Below are 26,269 nucleotides of genomic sequence, written 5' to 3'. Positions count from 1 at the left end.
GCTTGAACCCCAATCCATTGTAATTGTTACTTTTACCGCCACGGCAACCTTAACACGTATGCCTTATAAACTCATCCTGCCAGACAACGGGAATAGACATTGGCACCATGTGCACATGCACACAAAACTCCACACCTTGCCCTGATAAGCACATTTACTCTATATCCTATCACATTTAGTCCTCACAAACTCCACCACACACACTCGTATAACAGGCTGTTAACATTGTAAGGAGTTTTACCCCTTGCTCCTACACAACCAAGAAGGTTACAACAGTGGAAACTTCCACTACAATCTCCACTCCTCTTGTCTTAAAAGCGTCAATTATTGGGTTTGACACCATAATAATCTTGTATTATGGAGCCCAAGCTGTTGTTCCTGGCTTGCAGGGACATCACAGCAGTGCCGGTATTTGGCTGACAAAAGGCGCACGTTTTGACCCTCCACAGGGATGCCTCCTGCTGACTAAACCAGCAGGTTCGGGTCCCAGCTCCACGCACCCACAGCACAGAGTCTACACGAGGTTCACACCCCAGGCTACCCAGAGCAAGGCCGCCTTAAGCCACCGGCTGCACCCCTCCCTCCAGGCACCAGCGGGCGGATGACACGAGCCACCGGCATCCCGGCCCCGTACCTCCGCCACCGGCCGCTGTCCCTCCGCAGGTCCCCGGCCCGGCGCGGCGCAGCCTGGCCCTTAGCGCCACGTTTTGAGGACGGCGGCGAGGCGATGCGCGCCGCACCGGTCGGCCGCCGGTTCGGGCGCCAGGGGCTCGGCCTCGCCCGCCTCAGGTGACCAGCGAGAGACGGGCACGGCCGGGAGCGGCGGCCGGGAGCCGGGGTCACAGGAGCGGAGCCCGGGCTGCCGCTGAAGGTCGCCCCGCCGGGCTCCCCCGGTAGCTGGGGACACGAAGAGAGCTGCCCATGGCCAACAGCGCGCCTCAGTACGCTGTGCGGCTTGTACCATCCCGCCAAAGTGGCAAAGAGGCAAGTGTATCATCTTTTTTTTTTTTTTTTTTTTTAACATAGAGGTAAAAACAGCGAGTACTTTATCTGTGTTTCTAGCAGTCAGTCATTCCCAGACTGTTTTGAAGTGTAGTTGCTAGCAGTGACACGCTATAAAAATTGTTACAGTCGCTTTGCAATCAGAAGCAAAGGGTTTGCGGAACAGTGACTTACCCAGAAACACGTATTCACACCTCCTGCTGATAATCTGGGAGAAAAGATATCATCTAAATATTTGATCGGAAGTTATTTCCTTCCCGTTTTAATCCCCCCAACTGGCTGCCGCTCAAGTTTATCTCACCACAGGGAAGAAAAGAGAGAAATAGAGAAGCCTCCTTCTGCCTCTTTAGGAAGCTGAAAGACAAATCTTTGGAACGCTGCATAGGGCTGGAGAAGAAAAGGGAAACAATTAAACCGGGATGGGTTTTGAAGAAGGAGCCCAGCGAAGATGCAGGCTCTTTAGAAACTGCTCATAGGTTCACCGTTCATGTTTATAGCTGAAAGGAGTTTTCCTGTCGATGCAGAGAGCTGACGCTAACGCCCGTAAGTGTTCAGTTAAAATGAATGGAGGTGAATGGCCATAGGTTTTGGGTAGGCGTACCTCTGTGTTTCCCTTTTGAAGCACAGAGGAGATTGTATTTCATGGAATAGGAAGGCGATGCACGTAGTGATCAGTCTTCTACATAACTCACAGGGGCGGCTTGGTGGCAACCTCTTTAAGAAGGTTACTATTTTACCTCCTTCTCCTCTATTACTATGAAATATCAGTAACACCATAAGCTGACAGCTTTTGTTCTGAGAAACAAACTAATATTTTTCACTAGCATTTCCCCTGATGCAGTTTACGAGTTACACGTGTACAATTTTATTCCAGAACAGTGTTTCATCAAATGAGAAGTCACATAGTTGTGCAAAGCAAACTTTCTATTTTAAAATTCCTTTTCCCTTTTGTTATTGACATTTAAAATGTAACTCTCAGAAACCCTCATGGAAGCATGCAGAAAAGAGAAATGCCTCTTTTAATGGTTTCTGCTGTGCCAACCACTTAAAATTAAGAACTAAGAATAATGGACTGACAAGAAACTCTGCCTTAGCTCTTAGGCATGCTGTCCCTTATCTCTTGTAACGGTGAAGAACAAAGAAGAGAAATAGCATAGAGATTGAAAAGGGATTATTTACTTACTGCCAACATAGTAGGGACATCATTTTATTTTTTTCTTATTTAGTTTTCTTTCTCAGCAAGTCACGGGTCTAAGGCAGCTGACCAACAGGTTAGGTTTGAGTTGCTGTAATTTAATAGATGGAACTTTCTTGTGCAAGTATGTATTTATTTCATGAGGAACTGTCTCCTGGAGCTAAAATTGGAAATGAACTAAGTGGAAAAATTTGACAAATGAGTTGAGATTACTTATCTCTGACACAGCAAGGAAGAACACTTGCCCTGTCTCTTATATCTGCATGTGATGGAAGGGAAGAAGGGTCCAAAAATGGACTGACATTATCTTTCTGAAAGGTGGACCATACTTGCAGTGTATAAAATAATGCCTGGAAGTTTTCTGATAAATTGCATTAATAAATTTTCTGTCTAATTAAGCCATATTCTTGGCATTTTATCTTTCACCCAAGTGTCATAGACAATGAAGTTTATTCATGGTTCTTGAGAAAGTCCACAGCTTTGTATTACTACAGACAGGTTATCCAGGCAGGTAGGAGCATTCAGTTTAGACCTCATAGAACTGAAAGATAAGACAGTTTTCCTAACTAAAGCTATTTAACATTCATGCTATAAAGGGTCCTTTAATGTATGATTTTATTGTTCTGTTCAGAAAATGACGCAGTGTAGCATTTTAGTGAACAGAATTACTTCTACTTGTTTACATTCATCTACCAAACGTCCTCATTTCATTTTGTACTCACTCACTCTTAAACGTGTTATTTTGGATCAGAAAAGTGATTGTGTCAGAATGGTATCCGATGTAGTCTTCTATGTCTTTGAAATTCTTCCCGATTGACTGACTTAACTTCTGTACTCGAAGTATGCCAAAGCCAGTGTAAACCAGTACATCCAGGGTCAAATTCTCCTGCTTCAGAAATCTACTTTGAGTTTTGGCTATTGTATAGACTTTACAGAGCAAGCATTCAAAATGGCCATGCAAGATAGACTAATTGTTGAACAAAAAAATCATAGTTTTCAATGCTATTTTAGAGCCAGTTAAAACTTGCTTTTTCAGTTGCATAGGTGAAACACAAAGTATATCTTTTGTGTATGTTAGAAAACAAATTTTGTAGTTGATCTTACATGACTATCTGTTAATGTGCACACAGCAAGACACTTTAAGAAATCTCAGTATTTGCAGCACATATATTTTGGTCAGATACGCAAAGGATTAAAAACTATATATTCCAATTCTTTATGCAAATTTGAATTTGTGCCAGCATAGATAACTTGCAAATGTACAATTAATATGAACGCACATTTTCAGGTAAAAACTTTAAAAATAAAATTTTCCTCAATTTTCTCAAATAACAGAATGTGTTTCCAACTATTTCAGGATAAATATCCGTTCTAAATTACTATATAATTTAACAAAATTCTAGAGTCTCACTTAGAAGATATCTTCTTTATACTATAATACTATATAAAATTATGATTAGGATCTGGTCCATCTTTCTTTTTTTTTTTTTTTAATTTTAAAAGGGATTCTCAGGAAAAATAAAAAGTTGGTCTTTGAGGACTGTACTCCAAGTCCACAAGTTAACAATATACTATTCATTTACGGACTTAGGGAATTGACTAAAGAACAGAGACAGATTAGCTTTTAGACAGAATAATATATAGGGAAAAACAGAAGGGAGATGATCAACTCCTTTGTTATATATGCACATATATATATTTAACTCTTTTGAAAACTCTGCCATGTATGCAGTTACCAAGAGAGTAGCTAGAAAGTACCATTTGGAATTGCCCTGCTACCTTTCTCATATTGTTTGAATTGTTTTTTCTTGAGATATTTTTCTGATATCAGGTGTGCCCCTAAAACTACATGAATCACTTTGTTCCTACTCTTTCAATTCACTTAAAGCAGAGGGCAAAGCACAGCACAGTTAATAACTTTGAAACGAACTAGAGATTTTGAGACATCACAGTCTCAGCTCACTGACTGCTGAATGAAAGAGAGAAAGAGAGGGCCCTCTCATTGCTGTCAGTTTTGTTTTGTTTTGTTTTGGAAACAAACATATCATATTAGAGCTCTGGCTGGAGACGCCTAATGTACCTTGAAATAAGTTTTATTATGATGAAGTAGTGAATTGAAGTTAGAATGCTTCTGCAGGCCAGGGAAGTTTATAGAGGTTAGCACATCATGAAGGATGAAGTTTAAAATAAAGGTATAAATCTCAGGGGATTATAAATATTGCTTCCGCTGAAACTGCAAGGATTTTATAATAATAAAAAAGCACAAACAATTAAAATAAGTTCTATCTCTGTGCTTCTAACAGCTAGCAAAGATTCCTTCAGTTTCTATGGCAATACTTCCTGTTAAGGATATATCTAATCAGCTTTTGGCTCACTAGCACTGATTCCAAACTTGATTTTGAATTATAAACTAATTTCCCACTGCTTATTATTTAAACAGATTGCCCTTCTTTCTAAGAATGGGGACGCTGACCTTCCTATAACTCAATGGAAGAAAAAAAAAGTTGTGATGCATGTTAGCATTCCAAAAATTGAATAATCCTCCCTGAGGGCAATACACCCAAATCCCTAGTCTCTGAGGTGCAGAAAAATATTAAGAGGAACCATTAGAGAACTCACTGTTAAATTGCCTTGCTTCCACCATAAATAGTTTAATGGTTGCTTTCTCTGCAATAATCTTGGGGAGGCTCGGGAGAACGATCTCGGGATCACACCACAGAGCTATGTGCACGGGTAGACATCGGCAGAGACCTAAATAGCAACCGTTATGTTTGACCAGCCTGTATTTTAACAGATCTTCTGCTTTTGAATTTTACAAAACCTAATGCAATTCCAAGCACATTTGTCAAAACAGACAATTCTGTATTTTTCTTATAAAACAAAAACTGTAAGCCTCTGAAAATGCCAGCCAGATGTATTTTTTAACAGCTAAGTACTTACAAATCAACATCACTTCTAAGCAACCCTACAGTAGAAATTAAGCGTACAACAAAGAGAACCAAATATTAGGAAAAAAAACAAGAAGTCGATAAAGCATTGAGGGGCATTAAATGATTAAAGCTTATGTTTCTTCATATACAGTGAAACTGTGCCACAGAGAGTAAGTGCACTTTTTGGTTTTTAAGTCCTAAGAGGACTTAAAGCTCACACAACCCCTGTATTTGTTGTCTAATTTAAGACAGCATGCCTGCCTTGTACCAGCTTCCTAGCATGTTCTTCTGTGTAACCTACTCTTACTTTCTTGTTTTTCTTCTTCTCTCCTTCCTTCCTTTCCGTCATCCCTTTTTTCCTTTTTTTTTTTTTTTTTTTTTTCCAATTTAAAACTTGAATTTATTCAGGTTATTTCTACTCAGTCTACTGATGTGGATATTCTGGAATTTCATCTTCCCCTCCAAATTTTCCCTGTTTCTACTTTCCATGATTAAATTTGTGTGTGCAATCGGCAAAGTCTAGTCCTGTGGATAAATTCAGAATATGACTTCCTCTCAGTTTCAGTCATATTTTGAGGAATTATGTTGGCCACATGAGGAAACATGAGTTTACCTCCTGAGAAAGCAACAATGGACACAAATCCAAATAACATCAATGAAATTGAAGACTAAAATATTTTTGTGCTTACTAATATGGATGACTTCAATGCACTGGTTTCATCCTGCTTTGCTTTCTTTGATTATCTTAGAGACCAGAGTTCATTTGTCATTACTTTCTATGCACAATAGATGACCTGATTTAAATGCCCAGCACCTGCACTTGTGGCTCCAGAAGCATTGTGGTTACCAGCATCTTAATCTTCCACCAAGCTGAATAGACCCCAACAAGCTGGTAAGCTGCGCACCTGCCACCCACAAGAAGGACAGCTATCAGTGCTGTAATGCTCATGCACACGCACAGCTCAGCTAGAGGGCCCCCAGTGCCCTGATATCAAGGTTACCTGAACCATCGGCATCCCAGTTTTTACCCCACTTATATCATGGACGGTATAGTGTAAAACACTGTCCATAGGAGAACTGGATACTGGGGTGTATTTAAGAACCAACAGTATTTTTTCTGCTTGCTGATCTCATGCACTCACTCTCTTTCCCCGCTCGCTAGGTCTGGGCTTCCCAGCAGGGAGATCACTGCTGGCCCGGGATGGTCAGGCAGAAAGTCATGTCAGCTCCTGCTGCACCGCTGCTCACAGTCACCTGTTGCGGGCACAACCAGCCATCATCCCTGTGTGGCCCTTGGCATTTGTCTCCATGCAGGTCTCTGATTTTCAGGATCTTCCCCGACTTCCAGGATCGTTCCTCCAGCCAGGATCTTTACCTTCTTTGCAGGTTACCTTCTACAGAAACCACTTAATTTATGGAACTCTTGTTTTCCACCACCTGCTCTTGTTTAAAGAATGCCAAGCCCCCATTTTCACAAGCTGATTAATCTGTATGAGAAAGCGCAACGTGTGAGCAGCCTCCTAATTGACAGCTCTGGCTCATGTCTTTGTTAACTGGAGGATTCAGGACATGCCACTTTTCTTTAGATCTGGTGTTCTCAGAATTTACAAGCAGCCCATACCAGTTGCAGCCAGCGAGCATCAGGCTCTGCTTGAGAGTTCAACAGTTTAATTTTGGACGTTCACCCCACACACACAGCTGTTAGTGTTTACAGTTTAAGTTATTTTTTCCCCTGTGACAAGTATAAGCTAGGAAGTTGTTACAGGAAAAACTCAAATGATTCAGAAGCCATGATCAAGTAAGCATCTTATTTTAGAGGATCTCTATCCAGTCTTTACACTAAATGCCAAGCTGCGTAGCACAGTATGGCTTCAAGCTACAGTATGGTAATTGATCTTGAATGAAGACCTTGCTTCTCTGAAGCTTTTAAAACCAGAAATCTCACTGAAAGATAAATACACATATCATTTCTAGCACTTTCTGTTCTATAATTTAGTTTTTTTATTTTTATTTTTATTTTTTATAAGTTAAAGTGAAGGAATGCCAAAAGGAATCCTGGTGGACATACTTTAGATACTGCTTTTTCACTTTGCTTTCAGGCAATTTTCTGTTTTTTTCTGTTAAAAATACTGTTTCTTGTGGAAGTACTCAGCCCTACTTTTTTCAGTGAAAGCATCAAGCAAAGACTGTCTTGTATTATACTTTTGCTTTAAGATTGTATTTTTTCATCCTCATTTCATTCTAAAAAGGTGTTTTACCATTGCTACAGATGGGTCAAAGCCTTGTCTGAACAATGTTAGACAATATAATCATATGCCAACCAAAACCTTTTTCTGCAACATAAAAATCACAAATTTTGTGGAAAAACAAAAGGTTGTAAAACTGAAATTCTTCTAAGTATGTTATTGGAAAATACATCTTAGCTCAAGAGATACTGGGGAGGTGATCTGCCTTTTGAGTTTTGTGTTTTCAGTTCCGGCCGTAGCAATGGAGTCCAAAATATTAAGTCAAATGCACTGTTTGAGTCCTCTTCTATTGACAGCTCTGTCTGCAGCTCAGTCACAGCACCAAAGGGGACTAAAGGTTTTTTCTGATTTTGCCTCAACTAGTTGGACTGAACAAATTGCTAGATTCTGTTCATTGACTAATGGTTTGGTATACATCATAGCAGTTAATGGAGTCTTTTCCTAGTGACTGAACAGAAAAATATGAAAGAAAAGATCCTGCTCTGGTTGGGTGAAGTACCAATTAAGTCAACGGGAAAATAGCCATTTGCAGCAGTTTTACCCCAAGCACAGTATTTCAAGAAGGCTGCTGGTTTACCAGAGCTTTAGTTCTGCTGCCTTGTATTGAACCTTTTAATGGCTGTGGCTTAGCTGTCTTTCTTCACAGAGAAAATGGATTTCTCTGAGTTATATTTCTAAAGGTAACTGAAGCTTTTTGTTTTGCAGGTGAGAGGTGAATAAGCCTGAAAAGGGGAGACAAACTATGTTTCAGAGAAACATAGGCAGGGTGATAGTCATAAAGAAACATTGCCAAAATGATATGAACACGACCTAGTGGCTAGGCATGCTATTCAGCACTTCAGGATCTTCTACTAATTTAGTGTCATGCTTGAAGTGAAATATTTCTTAAACTGGTTAGGTGTCGATCTCTAAAATAACTGCTTCTGCCTTGTCTGGCCATCACAGAATGGCATCCCTTGAATTTTCTGTATGAAGTGCCCATGCTTTCTGCAGAGAGAGTTAGAGTATCAGATGTCCAAATGCTGCTGTAACAAAGCATAATTGCCCATGGTACAGGGAGAGCACAAGTGCCGTCATTCCTTTGCAGTCAATGCTTGCAGTGTTCATAGGCAAAGAGAGGGTATGATGATTGGGGCAGGCCTTTTGCTTTCTACTCTAATGGGACAGACTGACCTGGTTGGGAAACAGTAGGAGCCAAGACCTTTCATCCAGAACTGAAAACAAACACTTCTTACAATCATGAGTTTGTCTAAGATGAATATATCCCCCTCAGGAAGGGAAGGCAAAGTGCTGACTCCCCTCTTAGAAGAGGACGTAGCCAGGAATAAAGCCGCTTGCAAGTACTTAAGGAACTGCAGAATTTCTCAATGGCATGTATGCATCCTGTCCAAAGAACTGAAGGATATCTGTAAGAAAGTCATAAATCCTACAGATTTGTGTCACACAAATACCACTGAATATAAGGGACTGATTTTTACACTAATCTTATATAAATACATCTGGACTGATTTTACTGGATTCATTTCCAATTTACTTCAGCGTGATGAGAGATAAGAATAAGGCATAAAAAAAATTACTTGCTCTCAGTAAATAAGCTACAAAGCAGGTGGCCCTGACTGCTGAAGCATGAATGGATTAACATCAAATTATTTTTCTTTCTTCGTTTCCAACTGAAATTGCTTTCAGCTCACAAAATTTCTAATGTATCTGCTGGTGATCACTTCCTCAGTCTCCCATTCCCTCTTTGCGCTCTCATCTGCTCAGCTCTGATGATCATGCACCATGCAGAGGTATGAGCTGTATTTTTAGATACAGAGACATTATAATTGATTTTTCCCCTTCAATTGCTGCAAGGAGTAACCAGATACTTTGTCATTTTTAAGTTTAGAAACTCACTATTTCTTTACCTTCACCCCATTTCATCATACCTCAATGAGGATTGTGTTGAAGGGATATATGAATCCCTGCTGAGCCAACAGGCTACCTTTTAATTGGCTTTTATGAATCATTTTCAAGGTGTTTGAAATTGTACAAAAAAGTCTAATATAATTTAATGGGGATGTTGATTCCTTTTTCATCTTATTTTTTTGAAAAATTATTTTACAAATGTACGTACCTGCATCATAAATAGTTTTGCTTTCTCAGTCTGGTTAAATCCTCAAATTAATGTTTCCAGTTAATAAACGTGGAGAAATTATTGTCTATCAAAAGATATTACCGTAGACAGTGTAAACCTCAATTTTTTGTTAAAAGCAATATGAAAATGAGATCTAACTGCTATCATGTCCTACCTAAATCCATTTTCTAGTGCATAGAATTAATAGTCAGCTCACAAACATACTGGCAGTGCAACTGCATTTAGCAGTAGTTTTCATGCCAGAAGACAGAACTTCCTTGGAAGTATAAGCTGCATATCCTGTATTCCATATTATCCAAGAGATACTCAGTCTAGTTTCTTGCTTCATGAGGATAAAACCACTAACAGGAGCTCTGTGAATAGCATGGCAAAGAGCAGTGTTCCATGAATGCATTACAAAGAGCAACGAGGCTATTCCATTCCCACCTTTTTTTTCTTTTTTTTTTAATCATCTAAATATTTTTCTCGGCACTTCACGCTCCATAACACAATGTCTGTGCTTCTGCTCCTTTAATACAACAATGCAAAAACATTATGCTGCCTTTTTTTTTTTTTTTTTTTTTTTTTTTTTTTAAATTGAGCAGTCATTCACTGGAAAAAGAATTTCTGGATGTTTTTTCAGTGAAGTCATATTCTTTTTTTTTTTAATGATTTTAAACATTTTTGATCAGTCATGTGAAAAGTCCAAATTCCTGTGATGATGTAATGTGAAACAAGTCTGAAAGTAATGAGACTGCAACTCTTATGCCTAAATTCAACACAGAATTCAGAAAGAAATGTAGTCATGCAGCATGAAAGCTACAGCTTACAAACTCTGATTTCTCCTGGTGTGTCTCCAGTTACACCTATTACTTGTATTCCACAAGAACATTACATGTAAAACAACTGAGACTTGAGAACCTTGAATGTTTCTATTTAATCTGCTGTTTTAAACATAAGCAATGGAATGAAGCTGTTTGAATGAAATTGCCTGTATCTAATACAGTACATCTTTACAATAGAAGTGTCATTTCTGTTCATTTAATATGCTCAGTTTGTCACCACACCACACTTATGTATCCATTACACCAGAAGGGTTTCTACTTGTTTTCTCAGTCTTTCTTAGGCACAGTTTAACTCCTTCTGTTTGGAAAAAATAAATATTCATAAAAGTTTCAAGCATCTTAATAGGAAAATATGTAGAAATTTAGAGTTCACTGACATGAGCTTTGGTCTGCACATTTAAGCATTTTAATTAAGAAATTACATGCACTTAATATATCCGTACAATGGACAGTTACTGTTTCTTTCCTGTGATAGCCAATTTGCTTTCTAATCCATTGTTGCTATTAGTAGTTATCACCTTTAGTATCACTTTCTACCAGATAAAAGAAAAACAAACACAAAAACACTTGGAAAGCAATTGAGAAAGTAGAAGAAGGGAAAGAGCAAAAGGGAATCCAGGAATAAAGCTGAATTTAGCTTTAGTGGGGGGAAAAAAGGACCTGCTGAGTTTACTGGAACAATGGCATCTCAGGTTGAGCAAAATAATGTATTTCATATTTCCCAAAATATTTTGTACAAGCCAAAACTTGTTAGTAAGTTTTCATTGGGAACTTTTTTCCTCAGAACATCGTTTGTCAGTATTAAAAGAAATATGTCAATTTAATTGTGTTTATTTCTCTTCAGTTAGTACCACTTACCACATTTACCTTGAAATTGTTTTCTTCACCTGACACTGTTTGTTAAACTACTCACCTCAAAACAAACAAAGTTACTTAAGTAAGGAGAGGCAGAGGCAGTGCTAGAATCTGTAAATGTTGTCTAGGAAACAGCTATAAAGGAATATATTTCAGCCCTTTTGGAGTTGCATAGCAGGACCAAGTTGATACGGTCCAAAATGGTACTGGATAATAGGAGAAAAAAAGAAAAACAAGGCAGAGGACATTAGCTACAATCATTGACTTTTCTATGGATAAAATAAATCTTTTCCATTTTTTGTTGTTACCATTTGTAATTCACAAAATGCTGGCTCAGAGGCTTACTGACTCAGGTGAGTGCTCATGTAAGTGAAATCAGCTGATAGAGAGGACCAAGGTCAGCCTAAATTGAAGTGAAGCACTCTGAAGGAATGCTATTCCAGCTTTTTGGGTACAGATTGTAACGTTTTGGATAGAGAGACATGTTTGGCTTCTGAGTTGCCTTCCTCAAAAAGTTTCATATTTACCAAAGAGCCGTGTTTCCAGGAAAGTATAAGTCATAAGCCAAAGGAAAACCTGTGGTAGATTTTACTCAGCAAGTGATGGCAAATTAATGAGGAGTCTACTTAAAAAACAAAAACAAACAAACAAAAAAACACCAAAAAACAGAGAGATTTGAATTAAAAATATATTGTTATTGTAATTAACTTGACTACGTCTCTAGATTTTGAAGCTTAACAGCTATACACCAGACAGGCAGCTAGGTGTTTAATTATGAATAAACTGAAGGCACATTTTCTCTATTCTATTTCTGTGACATAAGAACAAATGGCAGCATTAGAACTATCAAAATAATCATCAGGTATGAAGTTAACTCCCAGCCCAAAGGTTAATCAAATTGACTGACATAGCACACCAGAAATTTTAAGGAGAGACATACACATACATTATTGGTAAAGCAAAATTCAACTAATCTCCAACCCTTTTCTTGTCTGTAGTACCTGAGCACAACAGAAACATAAATGTAGGAGAAGCTAGTTGAAGAGAGCACATGCAAGAGTATGTTCATGCTAGGGGGACAGTCAGTGATCAGAGACAAAAATTAACAAATTTAAGGATTCAGCTTGAATAAACAAAATTTTGCACTTGTGAAATAGGACAGATAATCCCCAAATTCTCCTTCTCAGCTAGCCTTTGATTTACTGAAGGAAAATTTTATTGTTTGAGGAAAGATGTTATTAATAAGAACTATTTATTCTGGTAACGTAGCCCCAGATATTTTGTCAGGGACACAAACATATGCTTTTTATTTTTATTTTTTTGTGTGAAGCCTTTCTGATATATCTGGGATTTAAACTAATAGTGCCAAGATGTTCTTCCTTTTTGTCTTAATCATCCAGCAAGCAACACATTTCACAATTCAAACTAAATATGCCTAAAACAAGGCAGGACATAAAATTGAAAATAAAGTTAAGCACGCATTCAGATGCTTTACTGAACTGCAGCCAGAGCTTTAAACTGATTTTAATGCAGGATTAAACACTTCAGGTTTTTTTTTTATTTATTATTTTTTTTAATCTTAGCCATTAATGTCTGTAAATTATGTAATTTTAAAAAATCATATGTTCCTGCCTTTTATGCTTAAAAGAATTTTATACAATTACATTCACCTTGCTTTCTCCTGCTGGCTTTCTGATGGTAATGATGCATGTTGGATCAGTACGAAGGGTAAAAGATCCAGAAGCTATCAAAATGTCCTTTGTAAGATATAAATAAGTAATATGAAGGGATGTATTGGTTGCCTATATACTATTTTTCTTACCTTTCCTCATTTGCGGCTGGGCACTGGAACTGGATCCCCAGGGAAGGGGTCACAGCACCAAGCCTGCTGGAGTTCACGAAGCGTTTGGACATGTGGTCTGATTTTTGGGTGGTCTTGCATGGAGCCAGGAGTCGGACTTGATCATCTTTGTGGGTGCTTTCCAACTTGGGATATTCTATGTTTTTTTCCCTTATGCTTGGGTACAACAGAGTGAAATAACTGTGGAAACTAATCTTTTAAAAGACAGTATTGAATTCTGAGAAAACACAACTAAGCAGAGGAGCTATCTTCACATCAAGTCTGTTATTGCCAGCCTGACCCGATTTAACACAATCAAACCTTCCAAATTCTTAAAAAAATGCTATAGCACTTCTGATTGAGTGTTCCTTCGTGAATGGCGCTGAGGAACATTGAAAACGAAGTTAATCTTCAGTAGGATTATCACAGTCACATATTATACTTGAGGAAATTGAAATATTTCTGTCTTAATCTTGCTGTTTCATGTTCAAAGTGGGGAAGAAAAGTGAAAAAGGAGCTGAAACTTTTTTTTTAATAGCAATCTTACAGAATTGTTTGCATTAATACTCACTTAATTTAATGCAATACACCTGCAAGGTCCAATTACTTCTATACATTGCCTGAAAAAATATATATTTAAAGCCTTCTCTTCCAGAACAGCGTTTGACTGTTGCTGGCCAAGATCAGTTTTCCTTCTCTATGAGCAACTGACGCATGGGCAGCTTAATAATTTTGTTGTAAAACAGTAGCCATCTTCCCAGGGCCTATTGCTTCATTGCTCCCAAACTTAAAATCACATCTATTAAGTTTGTTAGCTACTTACAGGAGGAACACCAGCTTCAAGCATTTCCTATGTTTCTGCATGTAGCACGAAAGCCATCACACACAATGAAATGAAATGAAACACAAATGAACAAAATGACAAGAATAAGTATAAAACCAACTTTACCACACATTTCCATCTTTTTTCTTTCTATCCTTTAAAAAGCAAGTAAATCTCATTGTTACTGATTGAGTTGAACTCAATCTTCCCTGGCCAGTTTGTTAAGGAGACTGCAACATTCGTTGGTCGAAGACTTTCAGGGCTGTATGCCAATCATACCACTGAATGACATAACCATCACACCATGAGAAAAAAAATATTTGGACATTTTCCAAAATGTGCAATTATCCGTGGATGGTAATGAATAAAAAATCCCAAGACTGAGCAGCTTGACAGCAGAAATGGAAAAGAGAATTGATTGTGCATGCTGATACCCTTAATTATGAACGGACTTCAATTTTTAACTAATCACTAAGTGTTAACAGTCTGTTGGCCTATTCTTGAATATACAACAAGTTGCAGAAAATTTGGAGAACTCTAACTAGCACATCTTAGCATCTGTGGTGTTTTTTTCCCTTTTAGCTCTGTAAACAGTTTGCACCAATATGTTCCTTTACCACAGCATAAAACTGAAGATCGCCTTGTTAAAAATATGAGTTTCTACATAGAAATTGTGATTCTTCTCATTTTCTGACTATCACCCAGCTAAGAGCATCCCTAGTGATTAGTCCTCATAAAAACAGACCTAAGTCTCTCTGTGGAACACATCCTAATCCCTTGGGGACCTCTTCAGCTTTGTGAGAAAATCAGCCACCTTCTTTCAGCAGGAAAAGTGCGTCTAAACGAGTTGTTCCCTTTGTGCCTTTTTTTTTTTTTTTTTTTTTTTCCCCCAATCAGAATTTATTCGTTCAGACTGAGGACAACAGGCTTGTATATTCTCTCTAAAACTGTCATTTCTTTCTGTTGTTCCTGATAAAAAAAGGTCCTCAAAACTTCTGACAGACATCAGGGGCTTATATGACACAACAATGCTTAGCTTGAAGCATGTAGCTATTTCCCACTCATCCTGATTTAATAAGCAGTCACTCACTGCCCACAGAGTTTTTCTTCTGGGATTGATTTATATCAAATTATATTTTGAATTAATGAATAAAATCTGTAATTGTTTTACTGAGTTTGCTCTTTTTCCAATAACAAACAATCAAGTTATTCCTCCCTGTAATAACTGACCTCTGTCCATACTCCTGTGTGTGCTCACTGTGTTAGGGCTCCAATCCACAGTGGTGCTCTACAGGCAAACAAAACAAAAGGCTCCATTTGCTGAATAATTTGTTCACACATTGACCTGTTCCAACCCAACCCCTCCTACCGTTTCCTCTACAGACAGCTTCAGTGCACTTCCTCTGCTCTGTTCAATCACAGTTTGATATATGGCTCAGTGTACTACTTCATTTGATACAGATTTCCTCAAGGCAATGGCAGGAAATGACTCATGGCTACTCCAGAATCACTGCTGTATTCTGTAGCAACAGATGAAGAACTGTAGTGAATAAGAGCAGACTATTATTTACTATCCAGGTGTGCTAATTCTTTAATCTGCAACGAAGATACAGTAAACCAGCATAGCCTCCCTCTGCTGAAACAGTCTGTGCCCTTCTCCAAGGTAATGGATGAACATCGGCCAAACTGGGAATGACAGGAAACAGAACAGGCATATGTTTTAAAAAAGCAAAAGCAAATCCATTCCCTAATCCTGAATAATTATGTCAACTGCTATCACTACTATGGGATAAAGAGTATTTTTAAAGCTCTGCAATAAGGGTATATTGGTGACGACACTCGTCTGGCAACAAGCCGATTTCTCTAAACATTGTTAGCTACGTTTTGCAGATCTGATATGAATCAAAGAAAAGCCATATAAGTATCAAGCTCCTAGATACCTTTCAGAATAATTCATATTAATTTAGCCGTTACTACATGGAAAGAGTTGCTAACAGTGTTAAGACAGATAATTAAATTCCTACTGCCTGCATGTCAGGTGAACTGCATTAAAAAACTGTGGTAGAAACATGAACCTGCACAATATATGTTTTCATACCATTTCACAATCATTAAAAATAAGTAAACAGCCCCTCTTTTTTTTTTAACTATTAATAATAACAATATTTTCATTTACTTTACATTCAAATCTAAGTACTGAAAATTTCTCACACATTTGAGAACGAGAGAATCACTCGAGGGCAGTTGTACAGATTAATCACTCAACATTTTCATATCTAGATGAGGAAATGCTATAAAATGTATTATGGAACAATACAACACACCCTCTAAGGGTAGAATGAATGAGTTTATCAATCTTTGTTTCTTTCCTTTCCCCATGAAATTTTAGGAAGGAAATTTTGTGGAAAACCTTGTGTCCCCTTAATTCTCTGAATTTTGTACAGCCTTTGAGAGCACAATTCCTATCATAACTACTGCTCAAAAGCTTTTCAAAAAACACCTTGAGTCATCTATTGTGTAAATGCAGCTGGTAAAAGAGCTACATGTTACAATTTTTTCCTCACATTAGTGGAATAAAATATTAAATTTGTCATTTTAAAAAGCAAGTTTATTTCCATGTCATTTTACATTTATTTGATGAGAATAACTCTGCAAAAGTCTCTCATGCTGTTCTTCTGTTCACCAGAGAAGTGAAATGTAGAAGTCAACATGTATTAAGTAGCATTATATGCTAACATTAAATGACTGCAAACTACTGATATGCTTTCACTTATCCCTCTGGGACATCTGTCAATATTAATATGGTAAGTGGCTAAGCAATTATCCCTAGTAAGTATCAGATCCAAACCCATCACCCTTCAAGCAATTAAATGGAAGCTTAGGGATAGAAGATTAACATACCATTATTTTTAATTGCATTATTTATGCCCATTTTTCTTTTATGAAAATTAGTAGGTGTTTAAAAAACAAACAGCAAGACCAGACTCAAATTCTTTAGGACACTCATAAACACTACATCAAGTCAACTCTTTTTACGTAGCAGCTGGAGAAGAGTACCATTGGCTGCTGTTTTCCAACCTGTCACAGATTTGCTGAATTAACTTAGGTGAACCAACCAATCTCAACATCTCATGCAACTGGAAAATAAATACAAGAATCAGTAGCACAGAATAAGATAAACATTGGCAACGGATTTCACACATTTCTTCAGAAAAAAATGAGGTGTCACTTACATCTATACCAGACCCTGTAAATTTACCTACTTTTGTATCTATCATTACACCTAAGAGAAAAAGCTCTAAGATTCTGTGCTAGTAATATCAAAACAAACAGGGATGATAACATGGAAGTAAGCTCTGAATGTTCCTGCCATCTTCTATGTGCTCACTGCAGACTCACAAAAAGCAAGAAAAATGCCTAAATTTTAATAGCTAGTAACAACTTGGTTAAAAAAAATAGTATATGATGATGACAAACACATTAGAATCTGATTAGAATCAAATCTAGGTGTCTGGGAAGACACCTTTTAGTGCTGCCTTCTGAACAAGGGTATTTTCTGTTTCTTACAAGCACTTTATCATGAGCTGGCATTTAAATTAATCATAATCATTCTTCCTGCGGATCACTGTTGCTGATAATCAGTCTTCCACAGTCATCCTTAATGCAGATTAGGTCCTCTGTCCCTCAATGTAAAAAGTACATCAGATCAGTGGGATGTCATGGGATTGTCACAAACTTCCCATTTCAAGATGAAGCATGCTGTGGGAAGTAACTCATAACTTGAGCCAAGTTATATCAAATATTAAAAGACAAGGCTATAAGCAGAGGTGCTTTATTATAGTCTAGTCATGTAACATCAACAAGAAGCTCTTCTGAAGAATCTTCAGATGCAATGGTCATTTGACCAATCCTGTACAAGTCTATGAGTCTACAAGTCTGCTTGTGGGTTTTTTTTTTTTTTTTTTTTTTTTCATATAAATTGTAAAGTAAACTGGTTATGGTTGAATTTTATAGATAATCAGTGGGTCCATTTTGGACTGGTATCATTAAATGATATCTACCTGTTTTAAGAAATTCTATCTGTAAGTAAAGTAGGCGGTAATAACTGCTGCATGCACCAAATGCCTATGTGTGCATATATGAACTGGTGTAGCCTCTGTCCAAGATTTCCTCTAACTTTTGTATCTAAAACGGTGGAGTTTTTCCATGAAATGCCTTCTGCAATTGCCAGTTAGCACTGTGGAAATACCAGGCATGTAGATGCTAATATAACCAGTGGGAATGTACAGCAAGATATGGTTGGAGAGAGCTGGGAGTACAACCTCTCTGCAACTTTAAATATTCACGCACTGCTGCTACAACTGTTACCTGTAATCCTCTAAGCTTTCTCATTGAGTATGCAAGATTTCTTTCTATGGCTATAGTTCCAGTAAGCTTTGTTACCATTTTGTTCATTATAGTGAGAAGCAGCAAAAATATCTATGAAGTTTATGACAAGTTTGGACAATATAAACTGCTGGATAATAGCTTAAAATAGTCTGTTTGATGAATATGGTTGTGTCTAGCAGTGTGTGACTAACATGAAGCTGTGAGAGTAGAAGAAAAATAAGATATCAGGGACAAAGAAGTGTGTGTGTGGGGGCTTTCAATCATGCCTGGAAATATGACATCCCTTCTCAAACATGCGATTTCTCATTAAATGTCTTTTGACATTCCCCAAGCATTAAGACACCTGTTAAGAAAATGGCATTTGTCCTGAGGACAAAAGAGAATGTCAGTTTTGAACAGCAAAGGCTGTAAGTCTACTTAGTGCCAGTACACTAAGTTTCAGAAACAAAACAAAACAAACAAACAAAAAAACACCACCACTGTCAGTAAATAAGTAAATAAGTTTTTTCCAAAGTGTGTGTGTGTGGGGGAGAGAGAATCTTATCCAAAAATATACTGATGCACTGATGGAGATCAGAGTTTTCCCTTTAAATAAGTTTGTTCATGTCAAATTGTTAATATTCATATAGTTCTAGTGATCTTGTTCATGCAAAGCTGTAGCAAATTTGAAGACATGGAAATTACCATGATCTGAAATGAAGGAAGAGACTGCTGATGTCATGTCATGACTAGAGAAAACTTGCAAAACTCTCTGATCCATTAAGTATCCTAACATCAAATGTAGCAATGAATTCAGTATGTATCTACCAGCTATCCAGGAAGAACACCACAGAGGGAAATCATTACTTATGACAGTTTGCAATAGAAGTGCAATTGTGTGCAATTGCACAAATTAACATGCAGTGGTCTGTTTCAGGAGTTATAAGCCACAAGTAAAAGGTAAATTAATTTGACCACTCCATATTGGCAAGCTAGACTAGGCACACACTGCTCTTTATATGAGCCTGAAGATCAGTCAATGCTTTCCTAATAAAAATGGGTTTTATATTTAAAAGCACAGAATTTTTGCCCAACCATTATTCTATTTTTAATACATAATAAATAATGTTGTCAATCCAAAATGGAGTACATTGTTTCTGATGAACATTCAAGGTTTAAAAGTCTAACCTCAGTTAAGAACCTTTAAACTCCCATTTGGAGTACCCTCATGCTTCTTTCAAAGGGATAATTTATAAAGAGAAAGGAGAGCTATTACTTCAAATGGAAACTTTACCAAAATCAAAGCAGTACAAAAGCTAAAATAAATATAACTTTTGCTTAAAGCCCAAGCTGTCTCTGTTTATAGTAAACATAAGCCCAAGGCCAAGGCCAAATATGCTGCTGTCAAACCTTCTACCACTTAAATTACTTTCCTGATATCCCCAGATCTGAAGGGGTAATCATCACACAAAAAAAAAATAAATAAGAAGCTAAGTGTATGGGCATCACTGTTCTTCAAACAACACTGATTGCTATTGTCATATGGAAAAACATCTCCTAAATAATGAAATTGTCCATTTTAGAAAAAAAAAAAATGTCTGGATGGATGGCTCTTCTAAGATTACAGTAAACTCTAAACTATATGTCTCCTCCTTTTTTTTTTTTTTTTTTTTTTAGTGAGGCAAATGTAATTTCTTCCCTACCCAGGTAGTTTATTATTCAGTCACGTGTTATATTTGTGTATTTGCAATTAAGCAAAATATTAATTCCCATCAGAAAGGTTTCTGTTCCTAGCATGCACACACAATGGAATCTACTTATACAGCAAAACTGCAGTGAAGTAATTGAAAAGCTTCGATTTCTTTAGTCTGTAGAGTACAATTACAGCGAAGGAGATGGGGAAAGAAAATTAGATTTTACCCTGAGCATCTTCAGAATGGGGTAGTACTACAGGTTCTGGAGGAGCGCAGTTTCTTACACTTCGTGCTGGATCTGTGGACCTCTACATTTTGATCATTCAGAGCTGATACTACTATAACTCAGCCTGAGGATTCAGCTGTGTGTGATCCAAAGCCTGCCTTTTTTAAAACACAGCTTTCTGACCTTGGCTTAGGTTTACTGACAAAATGGTCATTGAGCCGTGAGAAGGAACAAAAGCTAACTCTATGCAAGATAGAAAAGAACAGAAGCACAGATGGCAATAGTTAGTGACTCAAAGGCTTGAGAGACGAGCATCGATATGAAAAGATAGAAAAGCCTAGGAAAAAGCATGTTCAGTTGGATGCAGAAATCCAGCAGAATTTTGAGCAACAGAGGAGACCTTCTCCCTCCTGGCTGGTAACTGCCTGCCCCGTGAGGATGCAAGTGTCTAACCTAATGGTATGCTACTAATGACTACTCACTATAAGTATTCATTAATAAAAAATTTCTGTGTGCTCCTTAACTGTGCACTATGCTAGCAGAATTTCCTTGTGCGCAGTAGAAAGTAACCGAAGAGCCCCAGCAAGAAGAAGGTTATGCCATGGTTTAGACTTACCTCTGCATTGTAAGATTTTCAAAAAAACCCTTATCAGTTTAGCTGCCTATATCAATTACAGGTTAATTAACCTTGGAAACCTGACATTCCTTTGTTATGTCAAAAAAAAATAATTATCCTAAATTATCCTTAGGGTTGCACGTGCTTGTTCAACTTAAGTAGCACAGCTATTATACAGGTGAAGGAACCGCTCACAGAAGAACAGGATTAACCCAAACAGGATTAACCCTGTTTTTTTTTTTTTTTTTTTTTTTAGCATTTCTAAGAATTAGGTCTTAAGAGACTTGGAAAAAGGTCAGAAGCTGAACTAAGAATTTCAAACAGGAAATCTTTCACCTGATCGCCCGCAGTCATAAGCAAGTCTTCCATAAACTATTACAGTCTTATTAAAAATGACTTGGACTTTGCCTTTACTGTTTCTAATTGAAATCAGATCTATTTAAGAATGCTATGCCTGTAACAATCAGAAACCTTCTAATTTCCATCCTAGATTTATTCACAGAGAGTTTTTTCTTACACCAACATTGTTCTTTAAACTCAGTAGTTCTTTTCTTCTCTATGTTTATTCTCTTGATGAGTTGATAAAGAGAATCAGTTCCTCCTCATCTTTCATTTTCCCAGACTAGACAAGCCAATCTGTCAGATGTCTTCTGTGAAATAAGCTTTACCTTCTTGGTCATCTTAGCCACCCCTTCCAGTACCGGTTCTACTTGTAACCTTCCTTGAACATTTAGAAGCAAAATTTTGCAGAGGTGTATAACAGCATGAAGCTTTATCCATGAGTAAATTAGATTTGCTTTCTGAGGGTCACCCTTTCTCTCTTATACTCCCAGAAAAGACTTTGCATTATCAGTTCCAGGAATCTGTTAAGGCAGCTGGAGATTCATTTGGGGTATGCAGCAGTTCATATATTACACCTCAGTATTGTTAAACCTATTATTTGGGAAGTTAATATGGACATGCATGCTAGCAAATGCATAGCCAAGCATCAAACCTAAGGTAGTTACCCTCTCAAAGAATTAATAGCTTAGTTCAGCCCTATTAACATGACCAACCGTGGAGACCAACAGTTAGGACACCATCTTCAGAATTAGGAGTATCGAGTATCTTTAAGCAGACCAAAAAATACACAAACAGCTCTACCAAAGGCCAGTATGAAGACCTTAACATGTTCTTTAGGTGAAAGGCAACATAGCTTAATTCAGTTTCCCTATGACATTTTTCCCCTGCTGAAACCCTTTCATAAATTCCATTGTAATGATTATTTTCTCGGGTCAATAGCAACTATTAATTTTTTGAAGTAATGATCCTCCAGTTATGCCTCTATGTGTTTCTGTCTAACATAGCAAATTTGTTGTTTAGTTTTGGCATCCCATCTCAAGAACTAAAAAAAATAAGAAAGAGATATGGTATGATATCCACAGGTTGAATGACTGAACTACCAAGCATACGCATTTTAGAAGACAGAAAACTGAAGATGAGATATACTATGAAGTATAAAGGGCATGGAAAGAATAGATAAGAATGAAATGAAAATAGCCTTTTACATTGCAAGAATTAGAAGGTGTCAGATGAGGAGAAAATTCAAAAACACAAAAAAGGAGGTGATTTGTCACACACTTGAAGGTTGAACTTTAGTACTCTATACCAAAGTGTGCTGAGGTTGCTAAATATTTACACGGGTTCAGGGAGACACTGGATAATGTAATGGAATAAATAAAGATGGTTACAGAATACACACATTACACATCCAGCTATTATGCTTGCCCAGTTCTTGCATTTTCCATAGGCATGCCTTTACATTTGTCATAGGCCTTTGAAAGCTTCAGGGATCGAATCCTGTTTGATCTGTGGCAGTGTGTTTTTATGCTGTATTCTAATTCCTAGTCTATAAGAAGCTTTTGCAGATAAATTTTGAACATTGACCATAAAAATTAGAACATTTATTGTGTTTAGTGTGATAGCATGAATTAAAAACTAGGGAATCATGAAAATGGAACTATGCCTGCCAATGAGTTGAGCAATGATTAGAACATCCAAACATATGTCAGTCTTGCATAGAACAAGAAAACAAAGTACAATTTTTATTTTATTTTATTTTATTTTATTTTATTTTATTTTATTTTATTTTATTTTATTTTATTTTATTTTATTTCATTTTAAATATGTACAGGAGAATTAGGCCATCCTTGCATCTGTCTGATTTTTGGTCAACAATGACACTGGAGGCTCTTTAGAACAGTTTAGAACAGTTCATAAACAACTGTCATAGTAGCAAGTGATTGGTACACATGAAAACTTGAGCTGTATGTCTGCAAGCTGTACACTAGCAATCAGGAGAAGCCACTAGCAGAGACTACATGTGTTTATAACATTGAGAGTCTTTTAAAGCAGGTGAATAGTCAGAATCAGATGAAGGCCCATGTCAAATAACAGTCTTTTTAGTACTCACATCTATTATCTGATTTTCTTACTGCATGGGTATAGCAGCTTACGTGGATATATGAGAAATACCATGAATGTTAATTTTTAAATGTTAGAGATTATATGGGATGATAGAGTGATAATCATTGGGTGTCTTCACTGTTGTCAATATCTGCCTGGCACTTCCCAGCAAAATTAGGGAAAGAAGTCAGGTATCACAACAAGCTGCCACATAACAACAAGAAGCTACCAGTGAGCTTTCAAGTTCTAGAAAGGAATGGTATCAGGCAGATAAACAATACTTAGTTATCTGGAAGTCAGCCACTATCATTTCCACAAAAAAAGTTTATTCCTAACCTACTTGAAGGAGGAAATTATAGTTCTACAAGTTCCAAAGGAAAACAATATACCAGATCTTCAAATAGTTAATATATTAATGTTAAAACAAATTCAGTGGTATAACGAGAATTAGTAATAGGTGCACTGTTTTCTAACTTTGTATCACAAAATCTGGAAAAAAAAACCCAACACTTTCAGCTTCAGGCATCTTATAACTCTGCTAGTTATGTGTAGGTGTTGGCAGCTCTGTGTGTTGGTTTTTGCTGGAACAAAATATTTATGATTCATAAATGTATGAATCATAACATTTATGTAGCACTACTGGAGCAGATGCCACAAAAAGCCTAATTAAATATAAGAGCATACAATTAAAAGACAAAGCCAAATGAATAAACCTTAAAGAATGATTTAAATCCTGCAACTAAAAGCCCAGAAATAAAGATGTACTGTAATGTGTATGCAGATGCAGTATATCACACAGGCTAGTCACAGGCAAAATATAGTCTAGAAACAGGCAGACAAAAGTATTACACAAACAATTATTAATATGTAACATCTATTTCAAAGTACTCTACAGCACTTTACAAGTTTTCTCTGAATAGGTAGGAAGCATTGCAACTTCTATTGAAATGCGTGTCATAATACATGTTTTTAATTTACCAGCTCCTTCAGTGGTAATTATTTATGATGATACTCTATAGCACACTAGTGAATGTAAACTACAATATTTTTGAAAAATGAGACATCAAGCCACCATCTGCTGTTCAATGCCTACTGTAAAGTGGGGATATACAGCCAATTATCATCACAATTACAACACGTGCAATTTAGTATAAGGTAGAATATCTAGGTCTTCTAATATATTTGTTTAAAAAAAAAAAAAAAAGATCTGAGGAGCTGATGTGAAATGATTCAGCCTAACAGCTTCAAATAAATAGATTCTTAAACCCCCTAAAAAAGGTGAATCAATGGAATCACTAAAAAATTTTAGTCTCTAACAGTAACAATTTGTCATTTGACCCAAATGACAATGGGATTTTCCAGCTTTCAGTGTGGACCTGCATATTTGTATTAGATGGCCACTAGGGGGTTGCGAACTCATTGAGAACGAATAGAGCAATGCCATCCCTTCAAGCCTTTTCAGCAACAGCTTAGATAACTTTCACAAGCTTCGTGCAAACTTCCTCATTTCCACTTATTTGCCATTTCTGTGCAAGTAAACTTACTTTTTCCAATGTTGGCTAGGAGATAATTAATAAAAAGGAGATAATTAATAAAAAGCCATTTGAAAAGCTTTTGATAGGAAATTTCCACCTTTATGACTGCTTCTGCTGCTGTTGATCAAGTGGCCTATTTTTTGAGGTTTCCAGGTCACTAACGAAGATCACAAAGTCTATAAGAGCAAAGAGGGATCATCCAAATGTGGGGCTCTATATTTAGTCTATAAACAGCTTCTGAACTTATTTAATTTGTGAATTGCAATCAGTGCAATTTTTACATATGAGGTACCAGGAAGAAACAAAAGTTTGAACAGAAGTAAGCGTTAAGTGTGCCTTTCGGCCCCTCCCATTCCTAAACAGATGACTGTTACAGTATTTTTTGACTCTCGCAAAGAGTTGTGGTGTCTTGAATCACAGCAGGGTTGTCTCACTGAAATACAATGGAGGGAGATGAAAGCAAAGATTTATATTTGCTTTCTGAGGATACAATATGTGTCAATTTAAAAATGAAATTTCTTTTCAGGACATTTTGGTCTAGTTTTATGTCACTATAAATATTATCTGTGTTCCAAGTGACGTTTATTACTCTTTAGAGAACTAAAAACATGGAGGAATGCTTTTGTTTCTTGACTATGAGTTGTGCGTGCTATGCATCATTTTCTTGATAGTTTTTTTGAAACTGATTTGGATGTACTGAAAGATCACAGCAACACAAAAGATTCCATTTTGGTGCAGTAAAAAGGGAGATGAGAAGAGGTCATGAGGCTAGACAGCAGTGGGAATGTGGATACTTTTGCCCGTAACTTCAGTCTTGTGCAAGACGGTAAGAAGTGTTCCGATCCATGTGGGGCTGCTCTGTATCTCTGTATTCCTCTAAGGGAAGCTCACAGCTGTACAGAGCATTAACCCCATCCTCCATGAAGCTTTAGCAGGAGAGAACACCTGTGAAGTTAACCCAGGAGCAGTTTGCATAAAAGAACAACTAAATCTTTGTTTTCATTTTCACATATTTACTGCCATAACTTCAGAATTCAGGCACACTTTAAGGATTTATTTCTGCCCTCTTCTCACCTTCTGTTCTAATAGGACCACTGTTAGAATAATATAATATCAGTATGAATCCAAATGGTACAATCACACCTAAATAATGAGAGATCTCATATGTACAACACAGTATGTGAAAAATTCTCTTACTCTTGATAATACAACCACATTGCCTCATTGCAATACAGTAAGACAAAGCAGGAAAAGTTGAAAAATCTGCCTGGTGCACTTCTCTCCCCTTCATAAATCATACCTGGATTGATACAGAACATTAATGATTTTGTGGTTTGTCTGATGATAAAAATTGCTCTTACCCTTTCACCATTATCAGAGACATGCATGATGGCACAGAATTAGTTCTACAATATTTACCTTTATTTATGAGTTTAAAAATATATTTTAAAGACATGGCTAATGTTGGCTAAACATTTAAACACCAAATTGTATACATGAAGTGGTGTATCGATAAATATTCTATGTTTAAAG

At 37.0% G+C, this 26,269-nt stretch overlaps 1 protein-coding gene across 8 annotated transcripts in view; it reads right to left on the bottom strand.

Moving 5' to 3' along the window:
- LOC308196094 (uncharacterized protein) overlaps nt 1-22,870 on the bottom strand; it is a 596,499-nt gene extending 573,629 nt beyond the window's left edge. For 5 of the 8 annotated variants that reach the window (XR_013952064.1, XR_013952065.1, XM_080594627.1 and 2 more), the window contains exon 1: nt 635-22,870. The gene's annotated coding sequence lies outside the window, so the exon portion shown is untranslated. The remainder of the gene's footprint in view (nt 1-634) is intronic. The other 3 variants (XR_013952066.1, XR_013952067.1, XR_013952068.1) reach the window with 3 other exon arrangements.
- Between the last annotated feature and the right edge of the window lie 3,399 nt (nt 22,871-26,269).

This window comes from Anser brachyrhynchus, assembly GCF_964034855.1.
Source record: "Anser brachyrhynchus genome assembly, chromosome: 5".
Taxonomy (NCBI): Eukaryota; Metazoa; Chordata; class Aves; order Anseriformes; family Anatidae; genus Anser; species Anser brachyrhynchus.
This window is presented reverse-complemented; position numbering and strand designations above follow the sequence as displayed.